At 45.7% G+C, this 24,629-nt stretch overlaps 1 protein-coding gene and 1 long non-coding RNA gene across 3 annotated transcripts in view; one reads left to right on the top strand and one right to left on the bottom strand.

Annotated features, from left to right (window-relative positions):
* ZNF407 (zinc finger protein 407) overlaps window positions 1–19,210 on the bottom strand; it is a 373,411-nt gene extending 354,201 nt beyond the window's left edge. For both annotated transcript variants that reach the window (XM_036246080.1, XM_036246081.1), the window contains exon 1: window positions 19,151–19,210. The gene's annotated coding sequence lies outside the window, so the exon portion shown is untranslated. The remainder of the gene's footprint in view (window positions 1–19,150) is intronic.
* On the top strand, window positions 18,783–21,053 carry LOC118619373. Its single transcript, XR_004957161.1, has 3 exons — window positions 18,783–18,816; window positions 19,165–19,481; window positions 20,568–21,053. It is a non-coding gene; the product is annotated as an uncharacterized LOC118619373 (long non-coding RNA).
* The last annotated feature ends 3,576 nt before the right edge of the window (window positions 21,054–24,629 follow it).

Raw genomic sequence — 24,629 nt, 5'->3', positions numbered from 1 at the left:
AGACAGAGAACACTGGCATCTTCCCCAAAAACTGTCTCATGCCACCTCACCCACAGTCCTTGGTGACCTTCCTCCTGAGGCAACCACTGCTCCAAATTCTTCCACAGCAGATTAGCTTTGCCTGCTCAGAAGTTCATGTAAATGCATTCAGACACTGCGCCTTTTAAGGGAGGGGGGTCTGGCTTCTCCTGCTCAGCACAATGGTCTTGTTGCATGTATCAGCAACGTGCACGGATATGGACATTCAGTTGATGGACATATGAGCTACTTCCCTTTTTGGTTGGCTTTTATGGTAAAGCTGCCATGAATATTCCTGGACAAGTCTTTTTATTAACGTATATTTTCACCTCTTTTGTGTCAATGCCTAGGGGTGGCACTGGTGGGTCACAGGGTGGAAGGGTAGGGCTAGCTCCATGCTTGACTGATTTGCAAAGTGGCCGTACCAGGTTACATAGCCACCAGCAATGTCAAGAATTCTGAGTGACCCACGACTCACCCACATTTGACGCTGTAAGTCTTTTTTTTTAATCCTCACAAAAGGACATTTTTCAATATTTTGTTTACACAGAGTGGGAGGGAGAGAGAGAGAGAGAAACATCGACGTGAAAGGGACACATCAAGTGGTTATCACCCACACCACCCAACCAGGGCCGGGGACAAACTGCAACCGAGGTACGTGCCCTTAGTGGGAACCGAACCCGGGTCTCTCCAGACCGCAGGCCGACTCTAACTGCTGAGCCAAACCAGCCAGGGCGACACTGTCAGTCTTTTAAATTTTAGTCATTCAGTGGGTATGTGTGGCTTTCCTGCATTTCCCTGATGGCCAGTGACGATGCCAAATACTTGTTGTGTGCTTTGTGAAATGCTTGTTAGCCTCTTGCCCACTGCTTAGTTCAACTGTCTGTCACTGAGCTGGACGAGGTGCTATGGACTCGGGGCACAGATCACTTGTCAGATACATGTTTTACACACATTCTCTCCCTTCCCAGTTTATATTGTTGTCTTTTATTAAACAGTTTTAAATGCTGATGAAGTCAGTTGTTTTCCTGTTCTGGTTATCAATGTGTCTACTTTATTTTCTATCTCCCCATGCTAGAATGTAAGGGCATGGTTCATTTCATCCACCCTTATATCCCCAGAGCCCAGAGCAATTCCAAGCACATATAAGGCACAAGAATGAGTGAATACCTCAGTGTGATATTAGAAGTGTCTCCTCTCTAAGTACTTATAGATGAAATGAAAAACGTCTAAGATACGCTTCAAAATTGTCCAGAAGAAGGGCACAGTGAAGGCTACGTGCTGATAATAACGAAAGCTGAGTGACGGTGACATGGGATTCAATATACCATCCATCAAATTTTGTAGTCTGTACATGTATAGGTCTGAAAATGTCATAACCAGAAGTTATGTTTACTGTTTTTAATGCTTGGTCTAAAAGGGTGTGAATTCTCTTCTTTTCAGTGACGAGTCCCACTGTCTCTTACCCACTGCGGTGGCACACTGTATACTGCCTCCCTGTGGACACAGTGGGAGTGTCGTCAGGAAAAATAACAGGAGAGAAAATACAAACACTGACGCAGGGAAGACCCACATACGTCTATTCCAAGTAAATGTTCTAATGACGCCTGACACATAGTTTTGGAGACAAAAGAATGACAACTGCATGAATATGCAGGAGCAAATCAATGACATCTTTTACTATCGTCTACATAATGGCTCCAAAAATTCTAAAACAAAAGGAGGAAATGTCGCTACCCTTATTACTTCCCAACTAATATCACAAAAGAATATCACTATCTCAAGGAAAAACAACATTCAACATCTATGCCCTGCGTGCCTGCCCGTGGAAGGAGCCCTGGAGCTGCGAACCCTGCCTCCACCCCCGCCAGGCTCACGACCGTCGAGAACCATGTGCACAGGGACCCTGATACAAGGCCACATGTGACGATCATATGTGAGAGCAACTAGGACCTGAGCAGAGATGAGCAAGGAGTCACACTTCCCAGTAGAATATCTGGCTAAAATAGCAGGAATATCACTTGAGCTAAACCTTGAGGAAACTAAACCATTATTTTCCCTCATTGAGGGAGCAGGGAGGAGCAGCTGAACACCTCCAGTGGAGAAAAAGGCTCAGGCAGAGTCACAACAGACGCACGGTGAGCGCGAGACACTGCCCACGGCCCCGACAGCTAACAGCCCTGGCGGCACTGCCTTCCACGGCCTGCAGCCCAGGCCCACGCCACCCAGGCTCCAAATCAGAGCTGGAACTTATTCAGCAGTGTTGAGGAGTCTTCTCAGCTTTCGGAAGATCATCTCCGTATGCAGGACACATCACGGTGGAGAAAGTCGAGAAGCAGAAAGTGCGTACTGTAACCGGTGCAGTTCCAAGGCCAGAGCAAGGGTGATGTCAGTAAGCAGGAGTGCACGCGGTCTATAAGTGTGTTAAAGTGACCTGGCGGGAACTGGGTGGAATGAGGATGCTCACACTATGTAGATCAGAGAGAGCCCTTCCTCGGGAAGGGTGTTAGCACAGCTGCCCGTGGAAATGGGGGAGGGCCTTTATTAAATGGAAATCAAACATCGCCTAATTGGAACACTTTAGGGCTCATTTTTCTGGAGGCATAGTTCATTCATTCACTCAACAAACACTCATGCCTACCTTGTTCCTGAAAGACCCTTTACTTCTCTCAGGAACAAAGCCAACCGCCGGGACTCCGCAACCCTCAGAGTCTGAGTACGGAAGGGCCACCCCGGTTCTTTCTGGAGCCACTGGTACTTGTGCTCAGTGGAGAAAGGAAAATGGTCTCGGATTTTTTCCCACAGTAAGGTTTCAACATTCAGATGACCTGGCAGGTGTCTAGACTACATTGATGAGGAACATTATTAAGCCATGTCTTGGAGCATCTGCCCTGAAAAATCCATCAGTCACCACGCACGCCCTACCGCGCCACAAGGGTTTCAAACATGCAGACCACTGGCTGTGTCTCCTCTCACCCAAACTTTCAACTAGCTGTGCCCTGGCTGAAAAAGGAAGGTACACGCCACTTCATCACCTTCCATTCTACCTACAGATCATCGACTCACCAAGACTCTGCCACAAAGGAGAGTTCCAGCTATAACTAAAATAGCCTCTTCTGCAGTTAAAAAAAAAAGTATCAAAAAAGAAACCAAAGCACTCATACTTTTTAAGAACAATAATATAACAAATCAATAGCAGCCTTCTGATGACACCTGGTGGCCACTTCTCATGGGAAGTGTCTTACAGCATTTTAAAGTATTTCAGGAACTATTGGAGAAATGTAACAATTATTCTACCATTACTACTGGGCAGCATGCATGGAAATTTTCCCTCATTTTCCTCCTTCTTGTTCCACTTTTTTCTCATTCCAATCTTGCCTTTGTTTCTCTCATCCCTTTTCTCGTTTCTAACGAGCATACAGTAAGCAAGCTTGAGCCACTCCCCTCCCCCCGCACACACGAACACACACATGTGCACATACAAACTCACACACACACACTTACACATACACACACACAGACATACCCTCTCACAGGTATGACAAGGCCACCCACACACGGAACCACCTTCTCTCTGCCTCCATCCCGTGCCATCCCACCCCTCCCAGAGTCGCCCAAAGCAGTGGTACAAGCAAGCAGTGTGAAGTCAGCACATGCTAGCACAGGCCAACAGTACAACCACAGCAGGGAGCACCGTGCACAGCCTGGCAGGTGTGCACACACAGGCGTGTATAAAACTCGCAGTGGGACTCTGCCCTTTCCCTCTGTGAGGTTCAAAGAAGGCTGCAGTGCAGGTGTCACTCAGATGGCACGGTAGGGACTCTCTCCTCCTGGAAGGACAGGGGGACAGGTGAGAAGACTTCCTACAAGCCTGTTATGAGCTGTGAAGGTAACAGCGGAGTGAGACAAGAATCAATAAAAACTGGTGGACTACTCAGACCTCTTCCCTAATCTACCGTTTGCAAATGGACTTTTCATTGAAACTATGTCTTGCCATTGAACCACACAGCCTAATTTAATAGAGTAGCACCACGTCCAGAGAGAGTCTGTCAGTGAAAAGCTGTGATACTAGTTGTGGTCACAGAACACCATGGCATAACCTAAGGGTAAGCACAGGTGCCGCACTCTATGTGACCCTCTTGTCACCACTCTCTCCCATCAGAAGCATCCATTAGTAACAGGGACTACAAAAGAAACTACTGAGCCTACAAATAAAAACACCGCTTCTCTATGTAACGTAGCACCCTGAACCCCTCTGGATGTGCTCGGAGCAGGAGCACGCCCACGGAGGTCAGGGTACAATACATTCCAAAGTCATGTTTGTAGACGTGTACATTTCCTCACCCAGAAAAATGTCTGGGGGTGTAAGATGAGTCCACAGATTCTGATCCTCCCTCCCCTGGTGGGGCTGGCCTCAGCGACCTGCTGGCTGATACGGGACAGGGTGCTGCAGTGAGGGAGGCACTGTGCTCCCTGCTTGCCCCTCTTGCATCCCTCCATCCCTCCATCTGGAGAAAGCCTGTGCTTTGCTGTGTCTGGGGCTTCAGCCTCCTAACTGCACCGGATGGGAACTGCCCACTCCTGCCAACAGCCATGTGACTGAGCCCTCTGGGGAGCAGCTCCTCCAGCCCCATGCAGACTTCGGATGACTGCAGCCAAGGAGGGGCCTGTGGCCAAACCATCAGGTAAGTGCACCCCAAACACTGACCCACAGAAACTGTCCGGTAATAAACGCTTGTTATTTTAAACCACTAAGTTTTGACATAATCTCTCATGTAGCAATGAATGACTATATGTCGCCCTTCTCTGTCCTTTCCACGTTGTCAAGAATACACATGGCTCAAGTTCACCCCTCCTTCACATATATTTCCTTCCCTATATGATCCACCTTTAACAAGAACCTTCAGTACCAGCACCATAGTGTGAAGGTACACAGGAGGAGGTCAGTAAATGTTAACTAAGTGCACTGCTAGGAATGCACAGCAAGAGTGGAATCTCTATCAAACTTCTGTAAGATATGAGGACTTTAATAAACTGACATTTAGATTTACACCTTACCACTACCAAAATCAGATGAGATACAGCTTACAATGAAAAACTGGCCCTGGCCGGTTTGGTTCAGTGGTTAGAGCGTCGGCCCACGGACCAGAGAGACCTGGGATCGGTTCCCTCTGAGGGCGCGTACCTCAGTTGCAGTTTGTCCCCGGCCCCGGTTGGAGTTGTGTGGGTGGCAACCAGTCGTTGTGTGTGTCTCTCTCTCTCTTCCTCCCCCTCTCCCTCCTGCTCTATCTGAAGATAAATGCAAAAATATCCTCAGGTGAGGATAAAAAAAAAAAAGAAAAACTGATATAATAAAATCAAGAGTTAGTAAAGGGGCTAACTAATAAAGAAATGAGGGGAAGAAAGATTTACATTTAGATGCATGTGGAATAAAAGAAATGTATTAATGTTTCCTGAGACACCTCCTCACTTTGGATGAAGACATTCATTTTATAGGACCCTGTAATTGTTCAGCAACAACCTGCCTCGGAGCTAACAGTGGCCACGAGTTCCTCTCTGGCTAGGCTCAGGAACATTAGCAGCCTGCAATTCCAATATTCCCCAAGCCTGAGGAGGCAGCCCGTGCGGCGAACACACAGACAGCCAGGTCATGAGGCCGAAGGGGGACCATGCTTTTGGCCACGTGGACTCCAGCAGTGGCCCTGGAGCTTCGGCTCCACAGGGGCCTTGGCCACACACTCAAAGCTGACCAAGTCCACCTCCCAAGCATCTCACAGGCCACGTTTAGCTTATCCCTAAAAAGCACCTCCCCCAGCCAGAGTCCAAAAACACACTGAAGACAAGCAGGCTGGACTCTATGCTCCCAAGCCCAGATGGCCAGAGCAACGTCCAACTATCAGATGGATAAAGAAAATTCCCAATCAACTCAGAATAGAATACTGTTTCTATTCCAGGGGTACTGTTCTATTAAAAATGTCCAATTCAAGTTTGCCTGCTAGTTAAAAATTAGAATAGTTGCTGGGTGCTTACGTTAGAGCTGAAACAATCACTAGTAAACCACACTACTAGGGATAAACCATGGTGACCAGAGAGAACAGATAGGTCACCATTGCTTCCATCACCAACAAGCCCCAGCATCAAACAGTACTTGTGAAAATGTATGAAAAGCAAAATAAAACAAGTCATGGGATGAAAATAAACTGTAAAATCAGCTCAGCCTTCTTACCTAGCTTTTGTTTTCCAAAAAAAATCTTCCTAAGCCTCGAGTACTATTTTCCAAATTCATTAAATTGCTTCAGTAATAAAGTTAATTTTATGACAATCTTATATCAACAACCTGACAAATGTACCTTGTATAGAATTTTAAACAAAGAGTTAAAATTTAATATATCTCCTTTCAAAAAGAATTTTTAAAATCAATGCTTTGTTAGTATTTCCACCTACTTGTTTTAATTGTTTTAGAGAAAAAAAAATTTATTAGGACAGAAAAACGTGATAAAAGAAAGAAGATCCTACGAGCAGAGAGTGGAAAACTTCAATGCCATTAAAAGCAGACACACAGGATCGTTTGTATCTTAGGCCATTTGAAAAGGTTGTTTTATTATCAATGTAACTAATCACAATGAAACCATCTCTTCCAACTAAAGACATTATAATGAATTTTCTTTACAGCTACAGAGAAATGGGATTTGCTGTTTCACATCAAATGGAATAGGCTATATAAATTCTTCTTCCTATTTATTGTAAAATACAATTTCATCTATAAAATCAGTCATGAAATATTAACACTGAAACAACAGAATATATATCCTTTACTTAATTTAGTTTAAAGGGTCTATTCACTACACAAGGGGGGTGGAGTGTGTGTGTGATAGAGCCCCTACCTCCTCATTAAGTGTTTCCATTAGACCCTTTATTGTCAAGAATTTACAATGTAGCCATAAAAAGCATTCCATGATAAAAGTTAGTATACTTTCCTTAAATTTGCCTTTCATCTTTTTCAAAAGGCAAGAGAATGGAGCACATAGCATATAAATGCTGAGGAAAGGGAAGGGAGTTAGGAGAATAAAATTAAAGAAATGTAACATATTTACACTGAAAAATTTTAAACACTAGTGAAAAAGAACATAAAGGTACAAGGAAGGAGAACTCTGTGGATTTTGTTGTATTTGTATTGATATTCCCAGCTACCCCAACAATATGTGTGGTGCACATGGAGACCACATACCCTCTGGGCACCAGTTTCCTTGTTTGGAAAGTGGGAGGAAGGACTAAGATTCATAAACTCAACGAGAGAAATCAGATAGTAAGGAAATGCCTGACAATCAATAGAAAACAAGTATTCTCAGGAATAGATTTGTTTCTCATTCCAGCAGAAAAAATAAGAAAGGGGTAGTTTCACAATGTAAATCTGGGGATTTAAAACATCCGAAGACATTTTCCACGGTGTTCCTGCTTAGAGATTCTTTATGTCCATGAGACAAGATGGAAGACAATGGCTAATCAAAGAACTGCAGGAAAAAAGACTCAACTACTAATTTTGGAAGAACTCTGGAAACACTACATCTAGATGTCAATAAGCTAACACGTAAAACTATCAAGCCTCAAGACATATGGAATATAAATTATTAGGTATCAAAGACCAGAATGCTAAGAAAGTATATTTAGTCCTGGCTGGGTGGCTCTCTTGGTTGGAGCCTTATCCTGTGCACCAAAAGGTTTCAGGTTCGATTCTCAGTCAGGGCACATACCTAGGTTGCAGATTCGATCCCGTCATGGTGCATACGGAGGCAACCAACAGATATTTCTCTCTCACATCAATGTTTCTCCCTCTCCCCCCCCTCCCTTTCTCTCTCTCTAGAAAATCAACAAACACCCTTGGGCAAGAATTTTTTTTTAAAAGAAAGTATATTTAGAAAGGAGGACTATTACATTTTAAAATATATAGTTCTAGCAAAGTCCATTTATATAATAGGGTAAATAGTTTTTCCCCCTCTGGGTGGTGAAATTTATATTTTTCTTCTTCCTAGTACTTTTCTGAACTTTACAAAATATATTACTTTGGGAGGAAGGCTGAGTAGATGGCTTTAAAAATATATATCTACACCCTGGCCAATTTGGCTCAGCGGCAGAGCGTCAGCCCACAGACAAATGAGTACCTTGGTTGTGGTTCATCCCTGGCCCTGGTTGGGGTTGTGCAGGAGGCAACCAGTCAATGTGTCCCTCTCACATCAATGTTTCTCTCTCTCTCTCTCTCTCCCCCTTCTTCTCCCCCTCCCCCTTTTCTCTCCTTCCCACTCTATCTGAAGGTAAATAGAAAAATATCCTCAGGTGAAGATTAAAAAAATACACACACACACACACACACACACAGTTGTAATGGTAATGATGACTACTCTCAAGAAATAAAATAATTCCTAAGATAGAAATACATTCATAATTGTGGTTCTTGTACTAAACTGAGAATCAAAACAAATAAAAAGGAAAGTTAGAAGGTGATTTACAACAGTCACAGATGCTTGGGGTCTAATTTTGGTCAAATCACCCAAGGACACCAAGAAATTGACCTCTGGCTCATGGGACCTCATACTAATCTCAAGAACGGAGGGAGACCCAGTAACAACAAGCAGAGCTAGCACCCGTGTTTCGGCCTCCAAGAACATTCCCACTAAAGCCTCCTTAAGAAAAGACAGATTCCAGGGCTGGGGTAAGGTAGGTACACTTGGAGCCTAGAGCGTCCTATGTCAGAAAGTGAGGAAATGCTTTGTTAAAATAATAATGCAACAAGGCAACAAGAACACAGGAGCCAGCTAGAATGGGCTCCTACTGGCCAAATCCTACTGGGACAATTTGAGCACCAAAATAACTAAGTACCATTAAACCCTTAAAGGTAGTAATAAATAAGTCCATATTAACAACTGGAAGACAGATCAATGGATGAACTGATGAGGCAAAGGGACAGAACAGAATGGAGGGACTTCAGGAGACTGAAAATCATATTTGCAAAGACTGTACCTATCAGGCAAGATCATCAATGGATGCTAATTCTAGGGGGACAATTCTGATACGAAGAATGTCTGAATTGATGTTCAAGTGTTTCCCTACAAACTGTTTATTAGATGCAAAGGAAGAAAAAAAAAACTCAGTAATTGTCCAGTGGATAAACTGGCACGTTGCTGGAGATGAGCAAAACTAACATCCTCAGTGAGGGGGGACAAACATGATATGCCCCAGAGACAAAAGCCAGGGCACCTGTGCATCATCGCAGCCATGCATGCAAAACCTACCGCTAGTCAAGAGGGACAGTGAGGGGTGTTTCATCTCGGGTCTTGGAAACCCTTTCGGAGAAATGCAGGTGCCTGTGGAAGAGCACACCTGCGGCTATTGCTTCCACATCTGTAAAGCCGGGAATTACAGACAATACCAATTATTTACAAAGTTAGTTAAACCCTGCCTATGGAAAGATTCTGATTAAGAAAGTGGGGTGAAAACAAAAATCTGTAGTTTTAAAGAGCTCCTTGGGCAATTCTGATGAGCCAGATTTGAGACACGTTGCATTCAAGTCCCTCCTTCCTACAAAAAATATGCACGTACTTATATAGTAATACACGTGCCACACAGAACTAAGGGGCAAGGAGATGCCAAAGGGGCGAGAAAGAAAGGTGAGTCAGGACGGAGAGTAAACACACTGCACTGAATAGGGCCCTCATACACAAAATCCAAGACCACTCCCTACACCACAACTCGCCATGCAAAATTACTCTGCATGTCACGAGGGAACACTGCCTCAACCTACCACCCTGCAAGCCTACGGTGCTAACCACCACCCATGTGGAAAACCAAATCATGGACTATGGAGATGCTTAATGAAAACCTTTGCTCTCATTTTTTTAAAGACTGTAATTTCTACTACTTCCCCTTGAATGATCTAAAATTTCTAAAGTACATTACCACCTTAGTTTAAATTCTAATGGTTTTATAATTATATGCACTCCTATAACTGTGGTTCCTTTCTATAATTGATCCAATAATTATATATCAAAGTCTGATCCATAATTCAGCAGAAATCACAAGTGAACTGTACACTGCTAAAGAAGTGGTGTTGCTTGTTCTGGGTTTTAAAACACAGCTTCCATTACATTCAGTAAGTAGCGATCACGCTGAGCTCTGGTTACACGGGATGATTATACTGGTATTACTCCAACTGTGTTGAACAATATCCTTTCTCCTAGGCTTATTACCATACTTTTTATTTAAAATTATTTTGGTGGTTTTAATGTAAGAAAAAAGCACAGCATATCAGTTGAAATAAAGGGAAGTATGAACGTCAAACACACTGAAAAGCACTCAGGATTAAGACAGATGATGTAGCTTTGGCAAATGCAGTTAAAGTGGAAGAGCTGAACTATCTACAATGTGTTTTAAGAAGCCTCTGCCCACAGTTGCCATCAGGGATCGCTGACAAGCACTACCTGTGTCTGAAATGCAGACATCCCTGCTCTGCCAGGTCCCCGACGCCCCACCCCAGCTAGGCACTAACTTGCGACAATGTACGGACTGATTACAACTGCTTGGCAGTTCTTGTGGTTTAGACCATTTTCGTTCTCTGAATATCAAACAAAAATAGAGGTGCTATTTGGTTCCAGAGGGCATGCAATGACTTAGAATTCTAGAACCATATTTTTATTTTCCACACAACTGTCTACTTCAAGGAGCACTGCCCTACCACGATGGTTTAAAATAATGTTCATCTGAGCCAATCTTCGGACAGCTGCTGGCGAGCGAGATCGCACATGCTCTGGAGAATGACAGTTTGCAGTTCTTTTATGCATCTGAAATTATGGAAGATGACACAAAGGTGGGAGAAAGTAAGGCGGGTAGATTACAGGATAGTTAAGATTATGTGCTCTCTTCTGGCAATTCCAAGGTGTATTAACCAATGAAATGGACAGGACTTGCTAAAGGTAAAGTTAAACCTTTTAACTAAAGAAGTTATGTGCCTTGGGGCCCAACTACCCATCATGACCTGCCCAGTTAGGAATTTATGGTGAGATCATCTTATGTTATGTTCCACAGAACCACGTACTCATCCAGTTTTTTAAATATTTGGTAGATAGAAAAAAATAACTTTAATATGTGCATGGTATTAAATGTAATATAATAAAACCCTGACTACAGATCAAAGTTTAATAAAATTAAATTCTTATCTTTAAAGTCCCTCTTGGTGTCTCTACCCAGTTACTTGAATTTTTTTAATTTACCTACTTATTACTTTACCACATCTGAATTCCTAACAAATTGCAATTTTGTTTTGCATGTTTCTAAACTTTAAAAAAAACAAGGATAAAATACTATAAGTATTCTTCTGGAAATAACTTTTTTCCCTAAAAATAATGTTCCTACCACTTATCCGCAGTGATGCATGTAGTGAAATCCATTCGGTCTTCCTGCTACAGAAAACCTCACTACAGGAACATAATACAATCCATCTATTCTCCTTTGGTGGACGCTGCTTCCCGTGTTTTCCGTTTACAAACAGTGCAGTTTTGAGCATTCTTGTCCATGTCTCCAGGCACGTGTGTACAGGAATTTCTCTAGGGCAGTGCTTGGCCAACTTGAGCACAGGTCAACTTACCTGGACAGCTCCTTGAGACTAAATGCTGGCCCATCCTCAAAGTTTCCCATTCAGTTGGTCTGGGGTAGGATCTAAAAATTTGCATTTCTTACAAGTCCCTTTGAGATGCTGGGAACACAATTTAGAAGCACTGTTCTAAGATAAAGACCTAGGGGTCAATACTGAGTCAAAGGGCACATGCATCTTTAACTTGACTAGGTAATTCAAATGTTACTGTACCAACTTACACTCCCATCTGTTGTGTAAGCATTCCAACTGTTTCCTTCCTCCCAGATAGTCAGATTTTTACATTGCTGCCAAACCAGTATGTATGAAATTATATACCATTTTGGTCCTAAATTGACTTTCCTTAACTACTAATGACATTGAGATGTCTGCATTCAGGTTTCCTCTTGTGTGAGATGACTATTTGGGTCATTTGCCCACTTCTGTTCTTACTGATTTGTTGTTGTGTACCCTCTGGATACTAAATTTTTATCAGTAATATGTACAGAAAATACCTAATCCTCACTTGTGACTTGTCTGTTCACTTTATTGGTTTTTTTTAATAAGCACAAGTGGTTAGTATTGTTGTCAGACATACTGATCTTTTTACTTCAGGGTTTGTACCTCCTGTGACTTATTTCAGGACCTCTTCCCTACATCAGTCATACAACTACTGTCCTACCTTGTCTTCCAAAAATTTCATCGTTCTGCTTTCCACAGTTAAGCTTTTGTTGACTTTTATAGCTGATTTTTGTGAATGATGTGAATTAGAAATGTTCTCAAAGTTTCCTGCTTGTTAACGTCCACAGATCTCACCAACTGTAACGTTAGGAGGATACAAAAAGTGTCCCAAGTGAAATGTTGAGGTTTATTCTGCTCTTTCATTGAAGCAAACAAAAAACTGGCAATGAAAATTTGGAAGGTTATTAGCAAATTAGACTATGATCCCCCATTCCACCACACTCCAAGAATATTCCTTAGAAACATTAAAAAACAAACAAACAAACAAAACGCCCTGGCCAGTTTGGCTCAGCAGTTACAGCAGCAGTTCTCAACCTGTAGGTCACGACCCCTTTGGAAGTCGAACGACCCTTTCACAGGGGTCGCCTAAGACCATCAGAAAACAGCCCTGGCCGGTTTGGCTCAGCGGTTAGAGCGTCGACCTGCTGTCCTGAGAGACCCGGGTTCGGTTTCCGCTAAGGGCGTGTACCTCGGTTGTAGTTTGTTCCCGGCCCTGGTTGGTCGTGCGGGTGGCAGCCACTCGATGTGTCCCTTTCACATCGATGTTTCTCTCTCTCTCTCTGTTCCTCTCTCTCCCTCCCACTCTACCTGAACAAAAAAATGGGAAAATGTCCTCGGGTGAGGATTTAAAAAAAAAAAGACCATCAGAAAACACATATTTCTGATGACAATACATAACAGTAGCAAAATTACAGTTATGAAGTAACAACAAAAATAATTTTATGGTTGGGGGGTCACAACAACATGAGGAACTGTATTAGAGGGTCGGGACATTAGGAAGGTTGAGAACCACTGAGTTAGAATGTTGGCCCAAGAACCAATGAGTCATGGGTTCGATTCCAGCCAAGGGCATGTACCTCAGTTGCGGTTTGTCCCAGGCTCTGGTTGGGTTGTGCGGGAGGCAACCAGTCAATGTGTCCCTCTCATGTCAATGTTTTTCTCTTTCTCTCCCTCTCTCTCCTCCCACTGTCTGAAGAAGAGTAGAAAAATATTCTCAGGTAAGAATTTTTTTTAAAACCCCACAACTTAATCTTATTCTAAAAACAATAAGAAGAAGACAGTTTAGCAATGGGGAAAGTGTGGGAAAATGGACATTCCCGATGGTACTGGTTGAGCTATAAATCTATACAACCTTTCTAGAAAGTAATTTTGCAATATTTATATCAAAAGCCTTAAAATATGTATCTTCTTTTAGTTATCAATGACTTGACAGAATTTGTCTTAAGGAAATTAATGGACAAATGTGTTTCCGATATTCACCACGAACTCTTCATAACAGAACAAACTGGAAACAGCGGACGCCCTGCAATGCAGGCTGGGTTAATGATGTCGCTGCTGGGGCACGTCCACCCTGCAGATCGCACAGCGGTGTGACTGTGGGAAGGTGTTCACGATATTCAGGGGACTTGTAGAAGCAGTTAACAAAGCACACATACATATGCATTTATTCACAAATATTTATTGAGTGCCTCGTGCGTACCAAGCAAGTCACTGGTAAACAAAAAGAGGGCTGTTCCTTGTTTCCAAGGAGCTTACAAGATTTTGGGGGAGACAGACCAGATAAATATCTTTACTCTGGCTGGGATATTAAAGGCACACGCATTTTGAAGAGAGAGACAATTTTTGTGTGTACCCACGTACTAAGCGTGCATTCCTCAGCGTGGCCTACAGGAGAACACACCCAGCTCCACGGCCTAGCAAGTGGGAAAGCAACTCCTACGTAACTGCCTTGGGAGGAACCGAAGAGTTCATCTTCTACAAAATGCTCTAGGAAGAATTTTAAGAAATTCAGTTACGGAAAGCCATACACTGGATGACAGATGTGAGACAGACTGCAGAACCACAGCAAAAGACTTGAAGCTGCCCTGGCCAGTTTGGCTCAGCAGTTATAACGAGCGTTGGCACTCAGACCAATTCTGGTCAAGGGCACATACCTCAGTTGCGGTTCATCCCCAGCCCTGGTCAGGGTCACGCAGGAGGCAGCAAGTAGATGTGTCTCTTCCACATCAAAGTTTCTCTCTCTCTCCCTCCTTTCCACTCTATCTGAACATAAATAGAAAAATATCCTCAGGTGAGGATCAAAAAAAAAAAAAAGAATTGAGGCAAACAGCTTCCATTGCTCCTATTCAAAACCAAGACTGACCGAGATCAAGTTCTTGAGCAAGTAACCGTTCGCCCAGGGCCTACTCCTTTACCCTCCCCTGCTATGTCCGTTTTTAACAAATAATAATAAAGCCTCCTCACCGAAAAAATAGCCGTTAGGGTCAGACGCAGGGGATTCTGACATAATTTATCCATTTCTTTTAAACTTCCCCACCAAAATCCATCAAGTTATGAGGCTCATTAAGTACAATGGGAAAATTGTCACTTTAGAGCACAGAATGGTATCAGACACCACTTCAACCAAAAGGCCAAAGCTAACATTCACCAACGATACATGTACATCCCAATACAATGCAGAGAAGAACACAACCTCACCACTGTGGTGTTCTTGCCAAAAATGTTTAACCCTCAATTTAATCATGAGAGGAGATCACACAAATCCAAACCAAGGGACATTCTACAAAATAACTGACCAGTACTCTTCAAAAGGTATAAAAGGTAAAGAAATCTAAAAGGAACTGTCACAAAATGGAAGAGACTAATAGACCTGATACTGGACTGGATTGTGGACCAGAAAAGGACATCAGTGGTGAAACTCTACTAAAGATTTTAGATTAATTATCAACTGCCTGGTTTCAATGACTGTACTATGATCACATAAGAGGTTAACAAAGAGGGGCTGGGTGAAAGGCACGTACCAACTCCCGGGACTATTTTCACAACTTTTTGTAAATCTACAATTATTTCAAAGTAAAAAGTTTTTTAAAATCATTTCAGATAAATGATAAAAGAGGCAAAAGATACCACAACTCTAACATAAAAAATACACTATCTCCTCCAGTAACTGTACTAAAAAAAATCCCAGTAATTACAAATGAGACTTGAGTTGGAATTTTTTTTTCCAACAAAAACCTGCAACTGGCTCTGGCCGGTTTGGCTCAGCGGTTACAGTGTCGGCCTGCGGTCCAGAGAGACCGGGGTTCGGTTCCCACTAAGGGCATGTACTTCGGTTGCAGTTTGTCCCCAGCCTTGGTTGGGTCGTGCGGAAGGCAGCCACTCAATGTGTCCCTTTCACAACGATGTTTCTCTCTCTCTCTCTCTCTCTCTCTTCCTCTCTCTCCCTCCCATTCTATCTGAACAAAAAATGGAGAAATGTCCTTGGGTGAGGATAGAAAAAAAAACCCTGCAACTGGGTTAATCTAGAGAACAGACTAATTTTCCTAGAGCACTGAAGTCTCTCCAGATAAAGAACCTCCTTATTTCCCCCCTCTTTTTTAATTGAATTCAACTTACATTTATTTAATATCTACTGTGGGCACCTAATTGTGCTAGGGCTTCATAAGATTTTGATAAGAAACGATCTGTTAGTACACAAAACAGAGAAAGCAACATGTGACAAAACTGGAAGTTCTTTTCACTGCTATACAACCTGGCAATAAACCTGGACACCCTTTTACTATCCATGTGGATAAGACGGAGGGCCCTGCCCTCACAGCTCAAGTATGCCCCCTTCAACATAACATGGTTCTGACCTCTAGAATTATCTCCAAAAATTATCCCAGAACATGTCAAAATGACTTCCTCTGACAAATACTCCATTTCTAGTCCTTTTTTTCTCATCTAATCATTTTGTTATTGGGGCATTACTGTTTGTAACTGAAAAATTGAACATTTGATTTCCTGAGGACCAGGGAAAAGGTGAGGCTGGCATAACCCATGGAGGTTATGTAGTCTCTTCCGACAAAAGATCCAAAACGCCACCATGTAAATGTGGTCTCAGTGCCAGCATCTTCAACAAAATCCAGGAGCTTGTCTGAAACGTGACTTCTCAGTCCCAGCCCAGACCTGTGGAATGAGCCTGTCAGGGCCCACCATGTTGTCACAAGCATCGTTCTCTCATCACAATGAGACAACTAAAGTTCTTCACCCATTGGTCTTTGAATCACATTTAGTAAGAACCATATAAATGTTAATTTTAGTTTCCTACTTAGTTCTCTATCAAACCTATTTTGGAGGAATTAATTCCACATAACAATAATTCCAAGAAGCCTATCTACCACAGACTGAATTGTGCCCCCTCAAAATTCTACGTCGAATCCTAACCCCCAAAGTGATGGTATCTGGAGGTGGGCAGATATCTTTGAGAGATAATTAGGTTTAGATGAGGTCTTGAGGGTTGTCTCTAAAAGAGGAGACCAGTATCCTTATAAGGCAAAGACCGCCCAGAGTTCTCCTGCTCTCTGCCACGTGAGGGCACAGCAAGGTGGTCGTCTGCATGCCAGGACAGGAGCCTGCACCTGGACCTTGGATGTCTCAGCCTCCAGACTTGAGAAAGAAATGTTTCAGCCACCCAGGCTATGGTATTTTGTCACAGCGGCCCAAGCTGACTCAGACACTCACTCACTCACGTGCCCCTCTGGTGTGGGACTTGAACACAGATTATAGTTCAGAACTGTGCTCCTATCCTCACATGAAGAACGTGTGTGACCAGACCACAAAAAGTATTTAACAAGTAGGAAAAATGAAGAATTTTTAAATGTATAGATCCAGAAATTTCCATTACTGCATAAGAAACACAGCTTCATTTAATCTTCTATTCATAGATTTATAAACTGGGATTCTTCTCACAACCCCTGATACCTGCAAAACGAACCTCAGAAGAGACAGGGAGATCAAATTAGAAAAGGCTGTTTTATAAAAGTTAGAGTGTTCTCCTGAAATAAAACAAACCTGGTAAGATGGCAGAAATGCCCCATCAATCAAGTGAAGACCCACTGACCCTTGAGACCTAACTCCAACAGGCACCTGCAAGCCCTCACCACCCCTCTGCAGGCAGGCGGCCACACACTGTCCTCTTGCTCCAGCACCTCCCTTCCACACGTCCAAGAGGCTTCATTTGTTTACGTATCTGTCCCCTCAGCCGGACCCTGAAAACCTCCCGAGCGGTATGTTCCTCTCCCCAGCACCCAGAATGATGTCTGGCATAAGGCAGGAACCGAGGTTTGCTCAAGCAGAACCACTTTACTGAATACCAGTGAAGCTCTGTCTATCCTGCAGCCTTTCTGTAAATCTTGTTATTCCTAAACAGCTTTAACAACGACAACAAAAGGCACCTACCAACAGTTCACAGCAATAATCAGAACTGCCTTCCGTGTCAGGCCAGGGGAATTCGCCCCTAGAGAGCCCTCCTTCGTGTGTGCCACGCGTGCCGGGAGGGACGTATAATTTCACACATAGCAAACTTGGAAAAGAATGACCAGCACCTGAGATTTGAATCCTGCCGTTAACTTTGATCAAAGGTTTTAATCCGGTTCTCATTGGGCAAAGAGGGAGCACTAGTTCCCGCAAGGTTGCGGGGCCCAATGAAATGCACCCCGTATGGATCCCGTGGGCTCTGCCAGTGCTGCTCTAACCCACACGTACGTGCGGTGTTCCAACCGGGCTAGCCCCGCACCGCAAGGCCCGTCGCTGGCCGCAGACCCGCCGGGAGCCACCTCGCTCACCATTCGGGCTCCGGTCACCGAGAGAACAGAGAGGCCCGTCAGGTGTGTTCAGGGCTGCCCCCTGCCAACGTGTCCTCGTCCGCGCTCCCCGGTGAGACACATGGGCCGTTAAAAACTCAACGCCACCGACAGGGGTCAGCAGCCCCCCCTCCCCGGGGCCCTGGCCCCGGCCCCCGAACCCTGGCACCGGAACCCGGCCCCAGACTTCGGCCCCCGGTCCCCCGGTCCCTGAACGCTGGCCCCGGACCCCGGACCCAGACCTCGGCCCCCGGCCCCAGACCTCGGCCCCCGAACCCCCGGGCCCGGCCCCCGGACCCCGAACCCTGGCACCGGCCCCCGGCCCCAGACCTCGGCCCCCGGTCCCCCGGCCCCTGAACGCTGGCCCCGGCCCCCGGCCCCAGACCTCGGCCCCCGAACCCTCGGACCCGGACCCCGGCCCCCCGGCCCCCCGCCCCTCGGCCCCCGGACCCCGGCCCCGGACCCCGGGCCCCCGCCCCGACTCGGCCCCCGGACCCCCGCCCCTCGGCCCCCGGCCGGCCGGACGCGGCAGGCGCACGCGGGCGGCCGGCCGGGACGGCGGAGGGCGGCGGCCTGCGTCTCCCTCCAGGTGCCGGGCGGGGACCAGAGAGGCCGGCCTCCGCGTTCGCCACAGCGCTGGGGGCCGCTGCCCGCCGGCGCCCTTAACGGAAGGAGGCGGGGTGGCGGCTGTGCAGCCGAGTGGGCGGGCGGCTGCGGAAACCACCGCCCAGCCGACGAGCGGCCCCGGGCGGCTCCGCGCTCGGGCGTGCGCGCTTCGGCGGCGGGCGGGGAGACGCGCCCGACTGCGGCCGGGTACGCGGGCGCCGCGGGGAGGCCGGAGCCCGCGGGTGCGCGAGAGCCGGCCCGGGCGGGCCGCGGAGCGAGCAGGGCAGGCGCGAGCGGAGGCCGGCGGCGGCGAGGCCCGGCGGGCGTGTGAGGGCGAGTCTGGGCGGCGTCGGGAGGAACCGGCGAGCGGGGAGGGGCGGAGGCGGGGGGAAGGGGGAGGAGGAAGAGCGAAGGGCCCTGGCGGGGCTCCCGGCGTCCAGCCGCCGGCGCCCCGGCCCTCAAGCCACCGCCCCCAGGCCCCGCGCTGACGCTGGACGGTCCCCGCCTCCAAACCCCCCGCCCCGGCCTGACAGTAACTTACCTGTTTGCCGACAGGATCGCTCCCGCTCGCCCCTACGACTGACTCCTCCGGCTCACCGTCTTCCCTCTGGGAGGAAGGGGCGGGACTTCCTGTCTTCCCGTCGAGCGACTTCCGGCGGCTCCCAGGACGACTCTGTCGTGAACCGATCGCCGGACACTACAGCCAAAACACAGCCTCTTGGGACTGGCGCAGTAAAACCCACGTCGAGCGCCCCATTTTTTGGTTGCCCCGAATGGCTAAGGGACCTGTGTACCGCCGTGTTTTCGGTACATCAGCTCCTGCCGGAAGTCCCTTGGAGATGAAGCCGGAAGTCCCTCCCTCCCCAAGAGAGGTAAACGGAAAGCGGAGGGACAGTGGTCCGGCTGGGAGGCTGGCGGTGTCTCACCGAGGGCCGGCGGAGGTTTGCGGAGGGTCCCCGGGCGGTCCCGCCCGCGCCGCCCCCCCCGGGTCCCCCGCTTCCCCCCTCGCCCGCCGCCGCCGAGAAGCGCGAGGCAGCGCGGGGGGAGCGGACGCGCCCTGGCCCGGACCGGCCCGAGGGTGCGCGGCGGCAGCGTGGGCCCTCCAGGTTGAGAGCAGCCGCCCGGGGACGCCGGACGGGGGCTCGCGGTCAGGGCCGCGGGAAGCGGCGCGCGGCGGAGCGGGCTGTACGAGCTGGCGGCCTGGGCGTTCCTGCGCGGACGGTGCGGGCCTCGGCGCGAGGAGGGACGGGAGGAAAGGAAGGCCCGACCGTGCGCGGGGCACCCGCGGGCCTCGCGTGGAGACCGGGACCTGGGGGACCGGGACCTGGGGCGGGCGGCGCGTCCCACTGGGGTCAGGCTGGAGATGCAGTGAAAGGGACAGAAATGATGACCTTACAGTCATAATGACGGGCTCCCCGCCCACATCCTCTGTCGATTCCGATTCCATCTCCGCGCTGTTAAAGTCGTAACAGTGAGGACAGAGGAGTGACTTCAACTGGTATGTGGCAGGAACTCTTAAAACATGCAGTGCCCTCGGCTGGTGTGGTCAGTGGACTGAGCAGCGTCCCATGGACTGAGGTCCCGGTCAGGGACATGCCCGGTTTCTGGCTTAGACCCCAGTAGGGGTCTTACAGGAGACAGCTGATGTTTCTCTCCATCTCCCTTTCTTGCCCTCTAAAAAATCAATAAAAACATACTTAAAAACATGCAACACCTGCGTCGTCAGGGGCACTGATCTCTTTCCCCTTAGATTGTCACATTAAAAAATGACCACAGCCAACACAACAATAGCTGCCCCGTCTGAATGAATCAAAATTATACCTATTATTTTTGTGTGTGTGTCAGATGGGGGAAAATGTATTTTTTGGTGTGTAGCAGAATTTTAGTAGTGCTGAGATGGAGAAGGTAAAGCGCTGGGACAGAGAGCTTGTTGACCTCTGAATTCTCATAATCCACAGGAGGAAGTGGCTGTCCAGAAGCCTCAGCCTCCCCGGATCTCACCGCTCGTAGAAGCGGGGCTCCACTCTACACCCCAGTCGGGCTTTTCCACTCTGCCACCCTGACTTAGTAATGATCAGCTCAAAGTTGTAGAGAAACATGGCGTAAAACTAGATTCTGTCTTCAGAGTTCCATTGAAATGTACTTGAAAATGTAGTGCTTATGAATACAATCTTTTAATGTCTTTCAACAGTGTCATTCTATGACAAGATGATAAATTTCTCAACAACAGTAGCTAGGGCAATTCGCCATGTGGGTTAGGCATTCTGTTGGTCTTCGGGTGATGAATCTTGCTCCCTTTCTCACCTTGGGGATTTAGTTAACATTTCATCTTTGAGCCATGAAGTCGAATCTGAGTTTATTTTTCAGTTCCATTATGCATTATTTTGCTGAGACAGGACCATTTACATCACATCGTCACCTTAAGAAAGTCAATTTAGCCTCATTTTCCTCGTGTAAAATGAGTCATTTAGGTTAAAGTTCCCTTCTTTTGAAATTCTATTAATAGAATAGGTTCTAAAATTTCTATATCATAGTAATAGGATATAATAATATTTTATTAAAGGACTTTGCTTCGTTGGGTAATACTAATGATAGCTGTTTATTAACTACCTACTATATAGTTCATGCAGTGCTCTAGAAAAACCCAAAAATGTAGGAAAACTTTGATAATGTTTTTCTGTGCCTCGTTAGGAAAATTTATATATACAAATATATATTCATTATATAAAAGAAGCCCCAGGGTTATTTATATAACCTTTATAAAATGTATATTTAATAATTATATTACATAAGTATTTACATATATAAAATCTTGGGGCTTTTTAAAAAATTATTTCTTACCCTGGCAGGTTTGGCTCAGTAGTTAGAACGTCAGCCTGCAGACCAAAGAGTCTTGGGTTTGATTCCTGGTCAAGGGCACATACCTCAGTTGCAGGTTTGAACCCCTACCTGGTCAGAGTCACGTGGAAGGCAACCAATTGATGAGTCCTCACATCAACGATTCTCTGTCTCCCTCTTTTCCTCCCACCCTTATCTAAAAAATATCAGTGGAAAATATCCTTGGGTGAGGAATAGGGAAAAAAAATTATTTCTCCCCACACCCTCATGTAGCTACAGGAAAAGAATTTTTAATTAACTTTTTATAGGGTTGCTATAAAGCAAGAGTAGTCCATCACTTCTCTAACTTCTGTCTAGCATTTGAAGGGATGGAGGCCCCAGTGATGGGAGGCCAAGCACCTTCTCTGGACTGAGATGGCAGACCAGCCAAATGTAGGGTGTTCATGTGAATTTCATGGAGCCCATGGGGTGGCTGGCTCCAAGGCTTCATTCCTTCCTTTGACGACCGAGCTGTTGAACCTCCCAATCCACCACTTTTCTCTGAAATGCAGCTTCTCCACCCATTGTCTTTGAACTCTGCTCTCTACATTGACATGTTTTCTAGTACTGCAGACAAGTTTTCTTAAAGCGCTGTTTATCCTTGCTAATGCCTCGCTTGCTAATGCATTATCTTAGATTGCTCCAATGGGGGGGGGGGGGCGTATCTGGATGATACAAATTCTACATTATAGTTTTACCTACAGAGTTGGAGCCCTTCCCAAGGGTTAGGGGTGGGACCACCACTGAATTGAGGATTATCCTCAAACCTCTCTGCCACAGCATAAGAAGGTCTGGGTTATAGTTCTTTGCAACAAATTAACCTAAAGAAAATTGCATAATTATGACATTCAATTTTCAATTCAAGTGTGTGGATTTATCAGGGTGTGCTCAGTGTGTATTATGCCCTCCACATTGCCCTACCCATCAACAATTCCAGTGAATGAGACAGAATTAGCCAATGAGTAGGTACTACGTTTGAATCAGAGAAACCTAATGGAATTTTAGGGAAAATGACGGCTATCACACATAATTGGTGGAAGAGATGATTTAAACCATTTAAATTTTCATATTTATCCCAATACTTAAGCATTATGAAGAACTCAGATTTCCCAATACAAATTGATAGGTTGCTGCCTTCATCGAGTTTAGTTTTAAACTGCTGGTCTTGAACAAAAGTAAATATAATATGGAACAGTCATTACTATCCACTCAGAGAGCCAACTCAGTTCCGTTACAATGGTGCCATCTCTCCAACCACCCAACGTCCCTAGGTCCCTTGTTTCCTGTTGGGAGTTTCCATTGTTCTGATTAAGGACTGATTTTCTGATTCTAGGTGAAATTCAGAGCGAGGATTTCCCTGCCGAGTCACTTCTGCACAGCTGCCTGATGGAGGCCTAGTGCTGTCAGTGAGACAGCCAGCCGGGTCAGGCCTCAGGCACAGCCAGCCCTGCGGGAGCTTCCTGTTTGCATTCGCCAGAAGGAAAGCCCTGTGATTATCTCTCAGATTTTATTGTGCTTGCACCAAGAAGCAACTTAAGTGATACAGAAGGATCATTACCAAATCTATCATGGCCGCAGTCTAAGAAAGTAGATTGTAAGCGAAAAACTCAGGGCGCTTTCAAGCTTCATAAGTAAAAAAAAAAGAAAGGTAGCCGGGCCGGTGTGGCTCAGTGGTTGAGCGTGGACCCATGTACCAAGAGGTCAGCAGTTCAATTCCCGGTCAGGGCACATGCCCAGGTTGTGGGCCAGATCCCCAGTGGGGGGCGGTGCAGGAGGCAGCCAATCAATGTTCTCTCTCATCAGTGTTTCTATCTCCCTTTCCACTCTCTCTAAAATCAATAAAGAAAAAAAAATTTTTTTTAATGTGTACTCTATTGTATTTGAGGGGAAAAAATCAATCAATAGATTTACATCATTTTCTAGATTTACATCATTGTCATTTCTTCCATTAGATAATGAATAGTAAACACTTTTACTATAGCAGGTTAAAACATTAAAAGGAGAGTGTACAGCCCTGGCCAGTGTGGCTTTGTGGTTAGAGTGTTGGCCTGCTGACCAAAAGATCCCAGGTTGATCCCTAGTCAAGGGCATACACCTGGGTTGCAGGTTTGATCCCCCCCGCCCTGGTCAGGGTGCATGTGGGAGGCAAGCAATTGATGTGCCTTTCTCACATCGATGTTTCTCTCAATCTCTCTCTCCTTCCCTTCCACACTTTCTGAAAATTAATGGAAAAATATCCTTGGGTGGGGATTTAAAAAAAAATAATAATAATGTACAACAAAAGATATACCAACTTCCATAAATGCCAGGCATTATGCTAAAACCTTAAATGCACTATCTCACTCTAAATTGGGATGTTATTTTCATGTGACAGGTAAGAAAAATGAAGCTCAAAGTAATGTTATGTTCTCTGGTTCTGTCCATATTGGATAACGTTGGTGACTGTCTTCCCCTCTCCAATTTCCCAAACTTCTCACACTTACACTCCTCCTACCAATCAGCCCCTGTGGCTGGGATGTAGTCCCAATAAAGAGGCCTCCTAGGAGGAGGGAGATAGCTGTCCCCATTCTTTTTTTCTCTTGAATGTCAATGAAATTAATATTATGCATGATGCATTGAAGCTGTCTTTTTTGTTTGTTTTCTTTTTTCTCTCTCTGACCTGAAAATTGGATAATTTCTATTGATCTATCTTATATGTTCCCTGATTCTCCTGTCATCTCCAAACATCTGTTCAAAGCTGCTAGTGATTATTTTTCGTATTTCTTTGTGGTTAAGCTACATTACTTTTCTTTTGACTGTGAGTCCTATTCTCCTCTTTCTTAAATGTCTAGTAATTTTGATTTGTATCTTAGACATCTGAGTAATAGAATGTAGAGATTCTGAATTCAGTTATGTTGCTCCAAAGAGGCCGATTGTTGTTGCTGTTTTAACAGACAGTTATTAGCCTGAGCTGGGAGGGTTAAATCTGCCTCACACGTGCATGGTTCAGAGGCCGTCCAGAGATGTAGGCAGATTGTGCAAAATTTGGTGATTCCCCTTTGCGACTCTCCTTTCTAGAACCTTCCTCCCCTCACTTTGTGCTGATGTAATAGGCCTGAGCTCTTGCCTTCCGGCTCTTCAAGAGGGTTTTAAGCAAAGTTTAG

The sequence above is a fragment of the Molossus molossus genome, unplaced genomic scaffold (assembly GCF_014108415.1).
Source record: "Molossus molossus isolate mMolMol1 unplaced genomic scaffold, mMolMol1.p scaffold_m16_p_6, whole genome shotgun sequence".
Lineage (NCBI taxonomy): Eukaryota > Metazoa > Chordata > Mammalia > Chiroptera > Molossidae > Molossus > Molossus molossus.
This window is presented reverse-complemented; position numbering and strand designations above follow the sequence as displayed.